Raw genomic sequence first — 16,000 nt, 5'->3', positions numbered from 1 at the left:
AAGCCAAAGGCTCAGCACTCTCCTCCCTAGCTTCCCAGAGAATCCTAGGATAAATCCCATCCGGCCCAGGGGACTTATCTATTTTCACACTTTCCAGAATTGTTAACACCTCCTCCTTATGAACCACAAGCCCTTCTAGTCTAGTAGCCTGAATCTCAGTATTCTCCTCGACAACATTGTCTTTTTCCTGTGTCAATACTGACGAAAAATATTCATTTAGCACCTCTCCTATCTCCTCGGACTCCAAGCACAACTTCCCACTACTGTCCTTGACTGGCCCTAATCTTACCCTATCATTCTTTTATTCCTGACATATCTATAGAAAGCTTTAGGGTTATCCTTGATCCAACCTGCCAAAGACTTCTCATGTCGCCTCCTGGCTCTTCTTAGCTCTCTCTTTAGGTCCTAACTAGGTAACTTGTAACTCTCAAGCGCCCTAACTGAACCTTCATGTCTCATCTTTACATAAGCCTCCTTCTTCCTCTTTCGACTGCCTTAGTAAACCACGGTTCCCTTGCTCGACCACTTCCTCCCTACCTGACAGGTACATACTTATCAAGGACACACAGAAGCTGTTCCTTGAATAAACTCCACATTTCCATTGTGCCCATCCCCTGCAGTTTTCCTCACCACCCGATGCATCCTAAGTCTTGCCTCATCGCATCATAATTGCCTTTCCCCCAGATACAACTCTTGCACTGCGGTATATACCTATCCCTTTCCATCACTAAAGTAAATGTAATCAAATTGTGGTCACTATCACCAAAGTGCTCACCTACCTCCAAATCTAACACCTGTCCTGGTTCATTACCCAGTACCAAATCCAATACGGCCTCGCCTCTCGTTGGCCTATCTACATACTGTGCCAGGAAACCCTGCTGCACACATTGGACAAAAACGGACCCATCTAAAGTACTCGAACTATAGCGTTTCCAGTCAATATTTGGAAAATTAAAGTCCCCTATAACAACTACCCTATTGCTTTCGCTCCTATCCAGAATCATCTTTTCAATCCTTTCCTCTACATCTCTGGAACTTTTCGGAGGCCGATAGAAAATCCCTAACAGGGTGACCTCTCCTTTCCTGTTTCTAACCTCAGCCCATACTACCTCAGTAGACGAGTCCTCATCAAACATCCTTTCTGCCACCGTAATACTGTCCTTGACTAACAATGCCACCCCTCCCCCTCTTTTACCACCTTCTCTGAGCTTACTGCAATATCTAAACCCCGGCACCTGCAACAACCATTCCTGTCCCTGCTCTATCCATGTCTCCGAAATGGCCACAACATCGAAGTCCCAGGTACCAACCCATGCCGCAAGTTCACCCACCTTATTCCGGATGCTCCTGGCATTGAAGAAGACACACTTTAAACCACCTTCCTGCCTTCCGGTACACTCCTGCAACTTTGAAACCTTACTCATGACGTCACTACTCTCAACCTCCTGTATACTGGAGCTACAATTCAGGTTCCCAAGCCCCTGCTGAACTAGTTTAAACCCTCCCGAAGAGCATTAGCAAATTTCCCCCCCAGGATATTGGTACCCCTCTGGTCCAGGTGTAGACCATCCCGTTTGTAGAGGTCCCACCGACCCCAGAATGAGCACTAATTATCCAGAAATCTGAAACCCTCCCTCCTGCACCATCCCTGTAGACACGTGTTCAACTCCTCTCTTTCCCTGTTCCTCGTCTCGCTATCACGTGGCACGGGTAACAACCCAGAGATAGTAACTCTGTTTGTACTAGATCTAAGTTTCCACCCTAGCTCCCTGAATTCCTGCCTTCCATCCCTAACCCTTTTCCTACCTATGTCGTTGGTACCTATGTGGACCACGACTTGGGGCTGCTCCCCCTCCCCCTTCAGGATCCCGAAAACACGATCCGAGACATCACGCACCCTGGCACCTGGGAGGCAACACACCAACCGCGAGTCTCTCTCGTTCCCACAGAATCTCCTATCTGTCCCCCTAACTATGGAGTCGCCAATGACTAATGCTCTACTCCTCTCCCCCCTTCCCTTCTGAGCAACAGGGACAGACTCTGTGCCAGAGACCTGCACCCCATGGCTTACCCCTGGTAAGTTATCCCCCCCCCAACAGTATCCAAAGCGGTATACCTGTTACTAAGGGTAACGACCACAGGGGATCCCTGTACTGACTGCTTCCTCCCAGCCCCTCTCACCGTCACCCATCTATCTTTATTCTTCGGAGTAACTACACCTATTCAGGCCTTCTACTGGGTCACCTCTGTTATAACCGATCGCGTCTAGGATCGCCATGTGCATCTCTGCAAGGGTGCCTCCTCCTACATTCCGTGGGTCGGGAAGGGCTGCTGCAACAGAAGGGTCTAAGCTTAAAACTGTGAGCTTCACTTGCTCACGCTCATCCAGGCCGTACATGGTAGCCTGCTGCTTCACTCTAGCAAAAAAGTGGTGGGGGTCTGAGGTGGGGAGGAACAGTGTGATCTTTTTGCACGCGTCCCGTAATTGGGTCACGGTTAAGGGGGTGGTGTAAAGGAATTCCGCGTCTCCGTCCGATGTGACTGTGCGGTGGGTAGTTACTGGATTCATGGGTTCCTGATCTATCTGCTCTGTGGGGGTTGGGGTGCTTTTCTCCTTTGGGGCTTTCCTTGCGCACATGTTCCCTGTACATATCTATGCGCGGTTTTGTTTCGCTCTTGCCAATCAGGGCCGTCTTCTTCATCTAATTGGGATCCAAAGGTGCTTTGAAACCCATTTTGCACTGAAAGCAAAGACTGCAGTTCCGCAATCTGCTTCCGCCATTCTGCATGATCTACCGAGCTTTGTCTGTGCTCCGTGGTGGCAGCATGGAGTGCTCTTTCGCTGCTTTTAGATTGCTGCACTGCCTTTGCAATGCCTCTACCTGTTTCTCTGTCTCTACTCTTACCAGGACTGCACGTTGCGTGTCCTGATAGGCCATTTCGTATTGCGTTTGGAAGCTGCTCAGATGCGCTAGACAAGACTGGTGTGCCCCCTTGGCATCATCCACCTCTCCGTCCTTTGCTGCCAACTTCCTTCTCAAGTCTATATTCTCTCTCTCGATCTCACTAACATCGACCTTGCTCATTCGATGTCGCTCTTCTATCTCTTTGCGGAGCGTCCGAATGACCTCCTCTGTGCCTCGCAATTGTGCCAGACAGGACACGATTGCCATCGGCTTGCGATCTTTTCCCAAGCTCTTCTTGTGGATCTTTGACAGGTTCTCCCACCAAGTATGTCCTATACTCCCGGGTCCTGTTTCCTCATTATCACAGAATTCACTACAAAGGGTCCATCCTCTCCCTTTGAGATATTTTCTGATCTCTTCTTCCCAAATGGGACACTGTCCTACTCTGCTGCTGGTTGCTGCGACCACGAATTCTTGAGGGTTCATGAGGCGTTCCATTGCCTTCATTGCCATTTTTCCTATCTGAATGCTCTCTTTCAAAATTTGGAACGGGGGGGTACTAAGGCGGTGCTGTAAACACGGGTACGGCGTTTGGTATTTTCCGGAATACAAACTCCCGACAGTTTTTCCGCAACAAATTCGATCAGTTTTACCTGATAGCTCTGTTAGTTACGCATGCATTAACACACTTCGAAATTATGAGGATTGATCAGAACTGCTTCAACACTTGGGAATTTTCTGTTCCCAATTGGATTCTAAGTCAAATTTTGGATTCTCCCAGAGTGGTTAGGCCACTTCTAAATCGGGTCCCGGCGGAGTCGCCAGTAAATGTTGCTAACTTTTGGTTGGCTCTTAAATGTTGCTCGTTGTGTCTTTACTTAATTTGCTCTGTTTCTATAACCTTTGCTCTAGAGTCGCCAGGTATCTTTATGATACCACCAAGAGGTTCAAGTTCAAGTGCTGATCATAGAACATAGAACGATACAGCACAGTACAGGCCCTTCGGCCCACAATGTTGCACCGACATGGGAAGTCAAAAAACAAAAGCCATCGAACCTACACTATGCCATTATCATCCATATGCTTATCCAATAAACTTTTAAATGCCCTCAATGTTGGCGAGTTCATTACTGTTGAAGGTAGGGCATTCCACGGCCTCACCACTCTTTGCATAAAGAACCCACCTCTGACCTCTGTCCTATATCTATTACCCCTCAGTTTAAGGCTATGTCCCCTCGTGCTAGCCATTTCCATCCGCGGGAGAAGGCTCTCACTGTCCACCCTATCCAACCCCCTGATCATTTTGTATGCCTCTATTAAGTCTCCTCTTAACCTTCTTCTCTCTAACGAAAACAACCTCAAGTCCATCAGCCTTTCCTCATAAGATTTTCCCTCCATACCAGGCAACATCCTGGTAAATCTCCTCTGCACCCGCTCCAAAGCTTCCACGTCCTTCCTATAATGCGGTGACAAGAACTGTACGCAATACTCCAAATGCGGCCGTACCAGAGTCTTGTACAGCTGCAACATGACCTCATGACTCCGGAACTCAATCCCTCTACCAATAAAGGCCAACACTCCATAGGCCTTCTTCACAACCCTATCAACCTGGGTGGCAACTTTAAGCGATCTATGTACATGGACACCGAGATCCCTCTGCTCATCCACACTTCCAAGAACTTTACCATTAGCCAAATATTCCGCATTCCTGTTATTCCTTCCAAAGTGAATCACTTCTCTACATTAAACTCCATTTGCCACCTCTCAGCCCAGCTCTGCAGCTTATCTATGTCCCTCTGTAACCTGCTACATCCTTCCGCACTGTCGACAACACCACCGACTTTAGTGTCGTCTGCAAATTTACTCACCCACCCTTCTGCGCCCTCTAGGTCATTGATAAAAATGACAAACAGCAACGGCCCCAGAACAGATCCTTGTGGTACGCCACTTGTAACTGAACTCCATTCTGAAAATTTCCCATGTTTGAGGATTGATCAGAACTGCTTGAACACTTCTTTCAGCTAGCCAATTTCTGATCCACATCTCTAAATCACCCTCAATCCCCAGCCTCCGTATTTTCTGCAATAGCCTACCGTGGGGAACCTTATCAAACGCTTTACTGAAATCCATATACACATCAACTGCTCTACCCTCGTCTACCTGTTCAGTCACCTTCTCAAAGAACTCGATAAGGTTTGTGAGGCATGACCTACCCTTCACAAAGCCATGCTGACTATCCCTAATCTTATTATTCCAATCTAGATGATTATAAATCTTGTCTCTTATAATCCCCTCCAAGACTTTACCCACAACAGACGTGAGGCTCACCGGTCTATAGTTGCCGGGGTTGTCTCTACCCCCCTTCTTGAACAAAGGCACCACATTTGCTATCCTCCAGTCCTCTGGCACTATTCCTGTAGCCAATGATGACATAAAAATCAAAGCCAAAGGCCCAGCAATCTCTTCCCTGGCTTCCCAGAGAATCCTAGGATAAATCCCATCAGGCCCCGGGGACTTATCTATTTTCAGCCTGTCCAGAATTGCCAACACCTCTTCCCTACGTACCTCAATGCCATCTATTCTAATAGCCTGGGTCTCAGCATTCTCCTCCACCACATTCTCTTTTTCCTGAGTGAATACTGACGAAAAATATTCATTTAGTATCTCGCCTATCTCTTCAGACTCCACACACAACTTCCCATCCCTGTCCTTGACTGGCCCTACTCTTACCCTTGTCATTCTTTTATTCCTGACATACCTATAGAAAGCTTTTGGGCTTTCCTTGATCCTACCTGCCAAATACTTCTCATGTCCCCTCCTTGCTCGTCTTAGCTCTCTCTTTAGATCCTTCCTCGCTACCTTGTAACTATCAAGCGCCCCAACTGAAACTTCACACCTCATCTTCACATAGGCCTCCCTTCTTCCTCTTAACAAGAGATTCCACTTCTTTGGTAAACCACGGTTCCCTCGCTCGACGCCTTCCTCCCTGCCTGACCGGTACGTACTTATCAAGAACACGCAGTAGCTGTTCCTTGAACAAGCTCCACATATCCAGTGTGCCCAATACTTGCAGCCTACTTCTCCAACCTATCATTTCTCCAACCAAGTCATGTCTAATGGCATCATAATTGCCCTTCCCCCAGCTATAACTCTTGCCCTGCGGGGTATACTTATCCCTTTCCATCACTAACGTAAACGTCACCGAATTGTGGTCACTGTCCCCAAAGTGCTCACCTACCTCCAAATCTAACACCTGGCCTGGTTCATTACCCAAAACCAAATCCAATGTGGCCTCTCCTCTTGTTGGCCTGTCAACATATTGTGTCAGGAAACCCTCCTGCACACATTGTACAAAAAACAACCCATCTAATGTACTCGAACTATATATTTTCCGGTCAATATTTGGAAAGTTAAAATCTCCCATAATAACTACCCTGTTACTTTCGCTCTTATCCAGAATCATCTTCGCCATCCTTTCCTCTACATCCCTAGAACTATTTGGAGGCCTATAGAAAACTCCCAACAGGGTGACCTCTCCTTTCCTGTTTCTAACCTCAGTCCATACTACCTCGGACGAAGAGTCCCCATCTAGCATCCTCTCCGCCACCGTAATACTGTTTTTGACTAGCAGCACCACACCTCCCCCTCTTTTGCCTCCTTCTCTGAGCTTACTAAAACACCTAAACCCCGGAGCCTGCAACAACCATTCCTGTCCCTGCTCTATCCATGTCTCCGAAATGGCCACAACATCGAAGTCCCAGGTACCAACCCATGCTGCCAGTTCCCCTACCTTATTTCGTATACTCCTGGCATTGAAGTAGACACACTTCAAACCACCTACCTGAACACTGGGCCCCTCCTGCGAAGTCAAATCTGTGCTCCTGACCTCTATACACTCATTCTCCCTTACCCTAAAACTACAATCCAGGTTCCCATGCCCCTGCTGCATTAGTTTAAACCCCCCCCCCCAAGAGCACTAACAAATCTCCCCCCCAGGATATTTGTGCCCCTCAGGTTCAGATGTAGACCATCCTGGCTGTAGAGGTCCCACCTTCCCCAGAAAGAGCCCCAGTTATCCAGAAATCTGAATCCCTCCCGCCTGCACCATCCCTGTAGCCACGTGTTTAATTGCTCTCTCTCCCTATTCCTCATCTCATTATCACGTGGCACGGGCAACAACCCAGAGATAACAACTCTGTTTGTTCTCGTTCTGAGCTTCCATCCTAGCTCCCTGAAAGCCTGCCTGACATCCTTGTCCCCTTTCCTACCTATGTCGTTAGTGCCAATGTGGACCACGACTTGGGGCTGCTCCCCCTCCCCCTTAAGGACCCGGAAAACACGATCCGAGACATCACGTACCCTTGCACCTGGGAGGCAACATACCAAACGTGAGTCTCTCTCGCTCCCACAAAATCTCCTATCTGTGTCCCTGACTATCGAGTCCCCAATTACTAATGCTCTGCTCCTCTCCCCCTTCCCTTCTGAGCAACAGGGACAGACTCCGTGCCAGAGGCCCGTACCCCATGGCTTACCCCTGGTAAGTCCCCCCCCCCCACAAGTATCCAAAGCGGTATACTTGTTACTCAGGGGAACGACCGCAGGGGATCCCTGCACTGACTGCTTCTTCCCAGTCCCTCTTACATCTATCTCCAATCTTTGGAGTAACTAATTCCCTGAAGCTGCTATCTATGCCTCTGCCTCCCGAATGATCCAAAGTTCATCCAACTCCAGCTCCAGTTCCCTAACTCGGTCTTGGAGGAGCTGGAGATGGCTGCACTTCCTGCAAGTAAAATACTAACGGCATCCCTCACCTCAAACATCCTGCAGGAGGAACATTGCACTCCCTTCCCTGCCATCCCTCTAACTTCTAACCAAGATCTGGTTAATAAATAAATAAAAAATAAATTAAAAAAATATAATAATAATATAACATGGCACTTACCTCACACCAATGGGTCTTATTATTAGGTTAGAGGAGGAGGGTGGGTGGGAGACACTACACGTGTACTGTCTCGGGTTTCCTCTCCACCAGAATTTATTGGTTGGGGGGGGGGGGTCCTTCCCAGAAGTCCGCGGGTCGAACCTCCAGTTCCCGCCTTATATTTAAAAAAATAAAATAAAATAAAACAGAAAAGAAGAACAGAAACGGGACCAGGTAAGTGATTTTAAAGTAAATACTCACCTCCCAGGAGGCCCTTGCGCACCGCTCCCGCCGAAATCCAAAGGGCTGCTCCTGCAAAGGTAAGTGATTTTAAAGTAAATACTCACCTCCCAGAAGGCCCTTGCGCACCGCTCCCGCCGAAATCCAAAGATCAATAACTCAATACACCAGTTAGTACGTTTCAAATCAAAACAAATTTATTATACACAGGCAATCACTACTCATGTATAAAACTCTACTTACTCGACTATCTCTCACACTAAAAGGCCTATACTTAGCTTTGGAACTGGCCCACCAGGTCAGGGGAACAAATGGCCTTTCGTTCGATTCGGAGTCTGCAGGATTCAAAGCTGGTATAGACTGGTAGCTAGGAGCGCCTATCTCGTAGCGTGCGTTGACTGGAGACTGACTTGGTTGGTGCAACAACTGGGCAGGTCACGTTCAAGGGTTGTTTCCAGCTGCTGAGAGACCCTGCCAAGAAGGACGAATTGAACTTGGGGACTCTACTTTATAGTCCCCAGGGGCTTCGCGCTATTCGGGGCGGACCCCGTACCTGGTTCCAAGTGATTGGACTGAGTTCTGATCACTTAGATCGATTTCTCCAATACTGAAGCTGTTCCCTGATTGGCCTTCCTTTGTCTTGGCTCCTGCTGGTGCCGAGGAGTCTGGCTTTACTTTGTTTACTTTAACTGTTTCCAGTTGTTCCCGGGGATCGCTCATCGATATGTAGATGGTTGTTAGTTCAGGGCTGTCTGGGTTCCTGCAAGTTCTGATTACAGGAAACTTTGCACCTGCTTGTTTCTCCTGCGTTGGCTGAATTTCCCTGCATCCTTAGCGGATCTCCATTTTAAGTCGGGAAGTGGCCAACCCAGGTGGCTACAGGATGCACCGAATGAGTCAACCAAATTTAGTCCTTTTGAACTAATTTTTGGTCATGAGGTAAGAGGACCACTTAAATTGATTAAGGAAAAATTGGTGAGTGAGAAATCGGAAATTACATTATTGGGTTACGTGTCAAATTTTAGGGAACGATTAAATAGAGCAGGTGAATTGGCTCGACAACATTTAAAAGTTGCACAAAATATGATGAATCGGGTAGTGGACAAGAAATCCAAAGTCCGTAGTTTTGCCAGTGGAGATAAAGTTTTAGTATTGTTACCAGTGGTAGGTGAACCATTAAAAGCAAGGTTTTGTGGACCTTATCAGATTGAAAGGAAATTATTGGTAAAAGCACCAGATAGAAGGAAGACTCACCGAGTGTGTCATGTGAATATGCTTAAAAGGTACTTTTGTAAGGGCCACGAAGAATCCAGCACGAGTTTTAAGGATACCTTTAAAAGCACTTGTCTTTGCAGGGGCAGGCCAGTCGATTTCGGCGGGAGAACAGCTGGTGAGTCAGTTTCAGCGGGAGCATTGCGGAAGAGGTTGCTGGGAGGTAAGTCTGTCCTTTAAAAGCACTTGTCTTTGCAGGGGCAGGCCAGTCGATTTTGGCGGGAGAATCAGCTGGTGAGTCAGTTTCAGCGGGAGCATTGCGGAAGTGGCTGCTGGGAGGTAAGTCAACCTTTAAAAGCACTTGTCTTTGCAGGGGCAGGCCAGTCGATTTTGGCGTGAGAACAGCTGGTGAGTCAGTTTCAGCGGGAGCATTGCGGCAGTGGCTGCTGGGAGGTAAGTCAACCTTTAAAAGCACTTGTCTTTGCAGGGGCAGGCCAGTCGATTTCGGCGGGAGAACAGCTGGTGAGTCAGTTTCAGAGGGAGCATTGCGGAAGAGGTTGCTGGGAGGTAAGTCTGTCCTTTGAAAGCACTTGTCTTTGCAGGGGCAGGCCAGTCGATTTCGGCGGGAGAATCAGCTGGTGAGTCAGTTTCAGCGGGAGCATTGCGGAAGTGGCTGCTGGGAGGTAAGTCAACCTTTAAAAGCACTTGTCTTTGCAGGGGCAGGCCAGTCGATTTCGGCGGGAGAACAGCTGGTGAGTCAGTTTCAGCGGGAGCATTGCGGAAGTGGCTGCTGGGAGGTAAGTCTGTCCTTTAAAAGCACTTGTCTTTGCAGGGGTACCTGGGACTTCGATGTTGTGGCCATTTCGGAGACATGGATAGAGCAGGGACAGGAATGGATGTTGCAGGTTCCGGGGTTTAGGTGTTTTAGTAAGCTCAGAGAATGAGGCAAAAGAGGGGGAGGTGTGGCGCTGCTAGTCAAGAGCAGTATTACGGTGGCGGAGAGGATGCTAGATGGGGACTCTTCTTCCGAGGTAGTATGGGCTGAAGTTAGAAACAGGAAAGGAGAGGTCACCCTGTTGGGAGTTTTTTATAGGCCTCCTAATAGTTCTAGGGATGTGGAGGAAAGGATGGCGAAGATGATTCTGGATAAGAGCGAAAGTAACAGGGTAGTTATTATGGGAGACTTTAACTTTCCAAATATTGACTGGAAAAGATATAGTTCGAGTACAATAGATAAGTCGTTTTTTGTACAGTGTGTGCAGGAGGGTTTCCTGAAACAATATGTTGACAGGCCAACAAGAGGCGAGGCCACGTTGGATTTGGTTTTGGGTAATGAACCAGGCCAGGTGTTGGATTTGGAGGTAGGAGAGCACTTTGGGGACAGTGACCACAATTCGGTGACGTTTACGTTAATGATGGAAAGGGATAAGTATACACCACAGGGCAAGAGTTATAGCTGGGGGAAGGGCAATTATGATGCCATTAGACGTGACTTGGGGGGGATAAGGTGGAGAAGTAGGCTGCAAGTGTTGGGCACACTGGATAAGTGGGGCTTGTTCGAGGGTCAGCTACTGCGTGTTCTTGATAAGTATGTACCGGTCAGACAGGGAGGAAGGCGTCGAGCGAGGGAACCGTGGTTTACCAAGGAAGTGGAATCTCTTGTTAAGAGGAAGAAGGAGGCCTATGTGAAGATGAAGTGTGAAGTTTCGGTTGGGGCGATGGATAGTTACAAGGTAGCGAGGAAGGATCTAAAGAGAGAGCTAAGACGAGCAAGGAGGGGACATGAGAAGTATTTGGCAGGAAGGATCAAGGAAAACCCAAAAGCTTTCTATAGGTATGTCAGGAATAAGCGAATGACTAGGGAAAGAGTAGGACCAGTCAAGGACAGGGATGGGAAATTGTGTGTGGAGTCTGAAGAGATAGGCGAGATACTAAATGAATATTTTTCGTCAGTATTCACTCAGGAAAAAGATAATGTTGTGGAGGAGAATGCTGAGCCCCAGGCTAATAGAATAGATGGCATTGAGGTACGTAGGGAAGAGGTGTTGGCAATTCTGGACAGGCTGAAAATAGATAAGTCCCCGGGACCTGATGGGATTTATCCTAGGATTCTCTGGGAGGCCAGGGAAGAGATTGCTGGACCTTTGGCTTTGATTTTTATGTCATCATTGGCTACAGGAATAGTGCCAGAGGACTGGAGGACAGCAAATGTGGTCCCTTTGTTCAAAAAGGGGAGCAGAGACAACCCCGGCAACTATAGACCGGTGAGCCTCACGTCTGTAGTGGGTAAAGTCTTGGAGGGGATTATAAGAGACAAGATTTATAATCATCTAGATAGGAATAATATGATCAGGGATAGTCAGCATGGCTTTGTGAAGGGTAGGTCATGCCTCACAAACCTTATCGTGTTCTTTGAGAAGGTGACTGAACAGGTAGACGAGGGTAGAGCAGTTGATGTGGTGTATATGGATTTCAGCAAAGCGTTTGATAAGGTTCCCCACGGTAGGCTATTGCATAAAATACGGAGGCTGGGGATTGAGGGTGATTTAGAGATGTGGATCAGAAATTGGCTAGCTGAAAGAAGACAGAGGGTGGTGGTTGATGGGAAATGTTCAGAATGGAGTACAGTCACAAGTGGAGTACCACAAGGATCTGTTCTGGGGCCGTTGCTGTTTGTCATTTTTATCAATGACCTAGAGGAAGGCGCAGAAGGGTGGGTGAGTAAATTTGCAGACGATACTAAAGTCGGTGGTGTTGTCGATAGTGTGGAAGGATGTAGCAGGTTACAGAGGGATATAGATAAGCTGCAGAGCTGGGCTGAGAGGTGGCAAATGGAGTTTAATGTAGAGAAGTGTGAGGTGATTCACTTTGGAAGGAATAATAGGAATGCGTAATATTTGGCTAATGGTAAAGTTCTTGAAAGTGTGGATGAGCAGAGGGATCTAGGTGTCCATGTACATAGATCCCTGAAAGTTGCCACCCAGGTTGATAGGGTTGTGAAGAAGGCCTATGGAGTGTTGGCCTTTATTGGTAGAGGGATTGAGTTCCGGAGTCGGGAGGTCATGTTGCAGCTGTACAGAACTCTGGTACGGCCGCATTTGGAGTATTGCGTACAGTTCTGGTCACCGCATTATAGGAAGGACGTGGAGGCTTTGGAGCGGGTGCAGAAGAGATTTACCAGGATGTTGCCTGGTATGGAGGGAAAATCTTATGAGGAAAGGCTGATGGACTTCAGGGTGTTTTCGTTGGAGAGAAGAAGGTTAAGAGGAGACTTAATAGAGGCATACAAAATGATCAGGGGGTTGGATAGGGTGGACAGTGAGAGCCTTCTCCCGCGGATGGATATGGCTGGCACGAGGGGACATAGCTTTAAACTGAGGGGTAATAGATATAAGACAGAGGTCAGAGGTAGGTTCTTTACGCAAAGAGTAGTGAGGCCGTGGAATGCCCTACCTGCTACAGTAGTGAACTCGCCAACATTGAGGGCATTTAAAAGTTTATTGGATAAACATATGGATGATAATGGCATAGTGTAGGTTAGATGGCTTTTGTTTCGGTGCAACATCGTGGGCCGAAGGGCCTGGACTGCGCTGTATTGTTCTATGATACAAAGTAATAACATTTATTTACAATAACATATATATATAACAGCAGCAGCAACTTCCCTTGCTGCACACTCCTTCCTGCTGCTTCCAAATTGGCCAGCTTTATTTATACATGGAGTTTACTAATGGTTTCTCCGCCCCCCTCATTGGGGAAGCTCATACTCCCACAGGATTGTGGGATTGCCATTAGTCCCCAGCCAATGGTCAGCAGGCAGGTTATAACAGGTAATTTGAAAGGGAAGGAGAGAAAAAGGAGGTTTTAATGATTCTAACTCAAAGTGACGAACCAAATCAAGATGACTGTGAATTTGACATACCTCAAATTAAATTGGAAAATGAGGATGTTCTTACAAATTGGGATAAATTGTAGAGTTACCTTACAGAGGAAAAACGGACTGACCTGAAAGAGTTATTGATATCACATTGGCAAGTTTGTAGAGATAAATTGGGAAGTACTAAAAAGATGTAGATGTGCACTTCATCGGGCGGGAGGCGGCCGCACAATGGAGGGCTCCCGTTCGGGAACGGCATTTTCGGGGCTTTAAGCCCGGTCCCAGGGTCCGCGGAGGCGGCAGAAGCAGGGAGAAGGCACGGAGGAGGCACAGTAAAGACACAGGAGGAAAAAAAGAACGAAGAAAAATGTCGAGGGTGAGCAAGAAAACGGCCGAAAAAAAACAGGAGCCAATGTGGTATATATTTGGAGAAGGGAAGGGACGGGACTTTCATTCGAAATGAGAGTTCTTTGGGGTGTAGGTGGATATGCGGGGTTTGTGTGCTAAAAGGGGATCTTTGGGCTTTCCTAGGGCCGGGCAAGTGGGAAAGGGACCCGGGCGGGGGCCACCACGCTGGCCGGTTTAAGCCGGCCAGTGAACGGGAGTGAGCTGGGGGGAGGGGCTGCGGCCATCGGAGCCTGGCAGAACAGGGTCCGAGTGGTCTAGCCGGGGTGGAATGTTGGGGGGAAGGAACCAAGGTTGGGAAGAGGAGTTTTACAAGAGGCAGTGGACGGGAGGAGCTGGAGACCTGGCGTGGGGGGGGGGGGGGGCTGGGGGGAGCTGTGTAAGATTAAGGGTGACTACGGGTAATCCCCGATTCCTTTTTGTAATTTGTTTATGTAGAGGTTTGGGGGTTGGTGGGTAAATGGGATCGTTGTTATTATGGGGACTGACATATCTTGCTGATTATTGTTTATTGTTGATGGATGTAAATGTGGGAGAAAATGTGAAAAAGGAGAATAAAAACATTTTTTTTTAAATGTAGATGTGGGAAATGCTGTTCCAATCAAACAACATCCATATAGACTTAACACTTTAAAATTGGCATGGATTAACAAAGAGATTGAGAGTATGCTTAAAAATGGCATAATTGAAGTGGGTTGCAGCCAATGGAGCTCACCCATAGTGATGGTACCTAAACCAGACAGTACCCAACGGTTGTGTGTGGACTATAGAAAGGTTAATGCAGTTACAAGAACGGACTCTTATCCTATCCCACGTTTGGGGGATTGCATTGAGAAAGTGGGACAATCAGCTTTTATTTCTAAGCTGGATTTACTTTAAGGTTACTGGCAGGTACCTTTATCCGAAACGGCGAACGAGATTTCAGCTTTTGTGACCCCAGATGGTATATACCAATTCAAAGTTATGCCGTTTGGCATGAAAAACGCACCAGCCACATTTCAACGGTTAACTAACAAAGTTGTTTCAGGATTACCCAATTGTGCGGTATACATCGACGATCTGGTAATTTTCAGTCAGACATGGAAAGAACATTTAAAACATCTGATGGAGTTATTCGATCGACTTCAGGAGGCGGGTTTGGTGATAAACCTAGCCAAAAGTGAATTTGGAAAAGCCCAAGTCACTTTCCTTGGCCATACAATCGGACAGGGTTGAATGGTCACACGGGATGCGAAACCAACAGTTATTGAAAAGTTTCTGATACCCTCAAGAGGAAGGGAAATAATGCGATTTCTTGGCAGGAGTGGATTTGATCGAACATTTGTGAAAAATATTTGTAGCGTGGTTGCTCCACTGATAGATCTGCTGAAGAAGCGCCAAAACTTTCAGTGGACAGCGGACTTTCAACAGGCATTTGAAGGCCTGAAAGCTGTGATAACCAATGCTCATGTGTTGGAGAATTACAAGGGACTCTGTGATCAGATTGAACTAAAGTATCGGACTTTAAAGAGAAATGGACGAATTGTGCAAGGACCTTCTTGTTCAAAGAGACTGTCAATCGAGAAGGATTTCAGTTGGAGGAAGAACAACAAAAATGGACTATATTATTATATCTGTTTGTGTGTGTTGTTTTTTGAAACGAAAAAGTATATTTACTGTGTGCTTTTCTTACAAATGGTGAAAAGGTGAAAAATGAAACCATCTTGAAGTTGATGGTTTATCTTTTTTTCTTGGGGGGGGAGGTGTCATGTGAGAGTACCTTTAAGAAATGGGTGTTTATAAATGTGTGTATATAAATATCTGTAGTGAGAGTACCTTTAAGAAATTGGTGTTTACTACTGCAGTGATGTCAGAGAGTGGGTGGAGCTGGGTTGTCTGTCAGCTTTTTACTTTTGTTTTAGGTTGTTTGCTGCAGGGTGTGTTTTAGTTTCGTTTTCAGAGCTGGATAGCTGCAGTCACAGCCAGAAGGTGTATGAGTCTCTCTCTCTGTAATCTAAAGACTGTAAATCGATCCTTTGGTGATTTAAAACTAATAACTGCTCTCAGTAGTGACTTTAACCTGATGTGCTTCTGTTTAAAGTCTTATGGATGTTAAAAGGACAGCGTAAGGATTACTTAGTGTTGTATTCTTTGGGGGTTGTAATTGGATTGATGGTTGCTGAGATGTTCACTGTATGTTTTAAAAAGGTTAACTTGAGTTCATAGAATAAACATTGTTTTGCTTTAAAAGTACTGTAAAGCTCTATTTGCACCACACCTGTCGAGTGGGCCATGTGCTCCCCACACCACAATCTATTAAAAGTTGTGGGTCAGGTGAACTCCATGATACATTTTGGGGTTCTCTAAACCCTGGCCCATAACAAATGTTACACGAGATGCACAAACAACCGAAATGCATCTTGGTCAACATTGTGGGGATGAAATTACTCTCACAGCTTG

The 16,000-nt window shown here is 46.9% G+C and overlaps 1 protein-coding gene across 1 annotated transcript in view; it reads right to left on the bottom strand.

Annotated features, from left to right (window-relative positions):
- LOC140406142 (probable tubulin polyglutamylase TTLL9) overlaps nucleotides 1-16,000 on the bottom strand; it is a 223,315-nt gene that overhangs the window by 23,264 nt on the left and 184,051 nt on the right. The window lies entirely within an intron of this gene.

Source organism: Scyliorhinus torazame, unplaced genomic scaffold (assembly GCF_047496885.1).
Source record: "Scyliorhinus torazame isolate Kashiwa2021f unplaced genomic scaffold, sScyTor2.1 scaffold_308, whole genome shotgun sequence".
In the NCBI taxonomy this organism is placed as follows: Eukaryota; Metazoa; Chordata; class Chondrichthyes; order Carcharhiniformes; family Scyliorhinidae; genus Scyliorhinus; species Scyliorhinus torazame.
The sequence above is the reverse complement of the archived record's forward strand: the minus strand, read 5'-3'. Positions and strand labels throughout refer to the sequence as shown.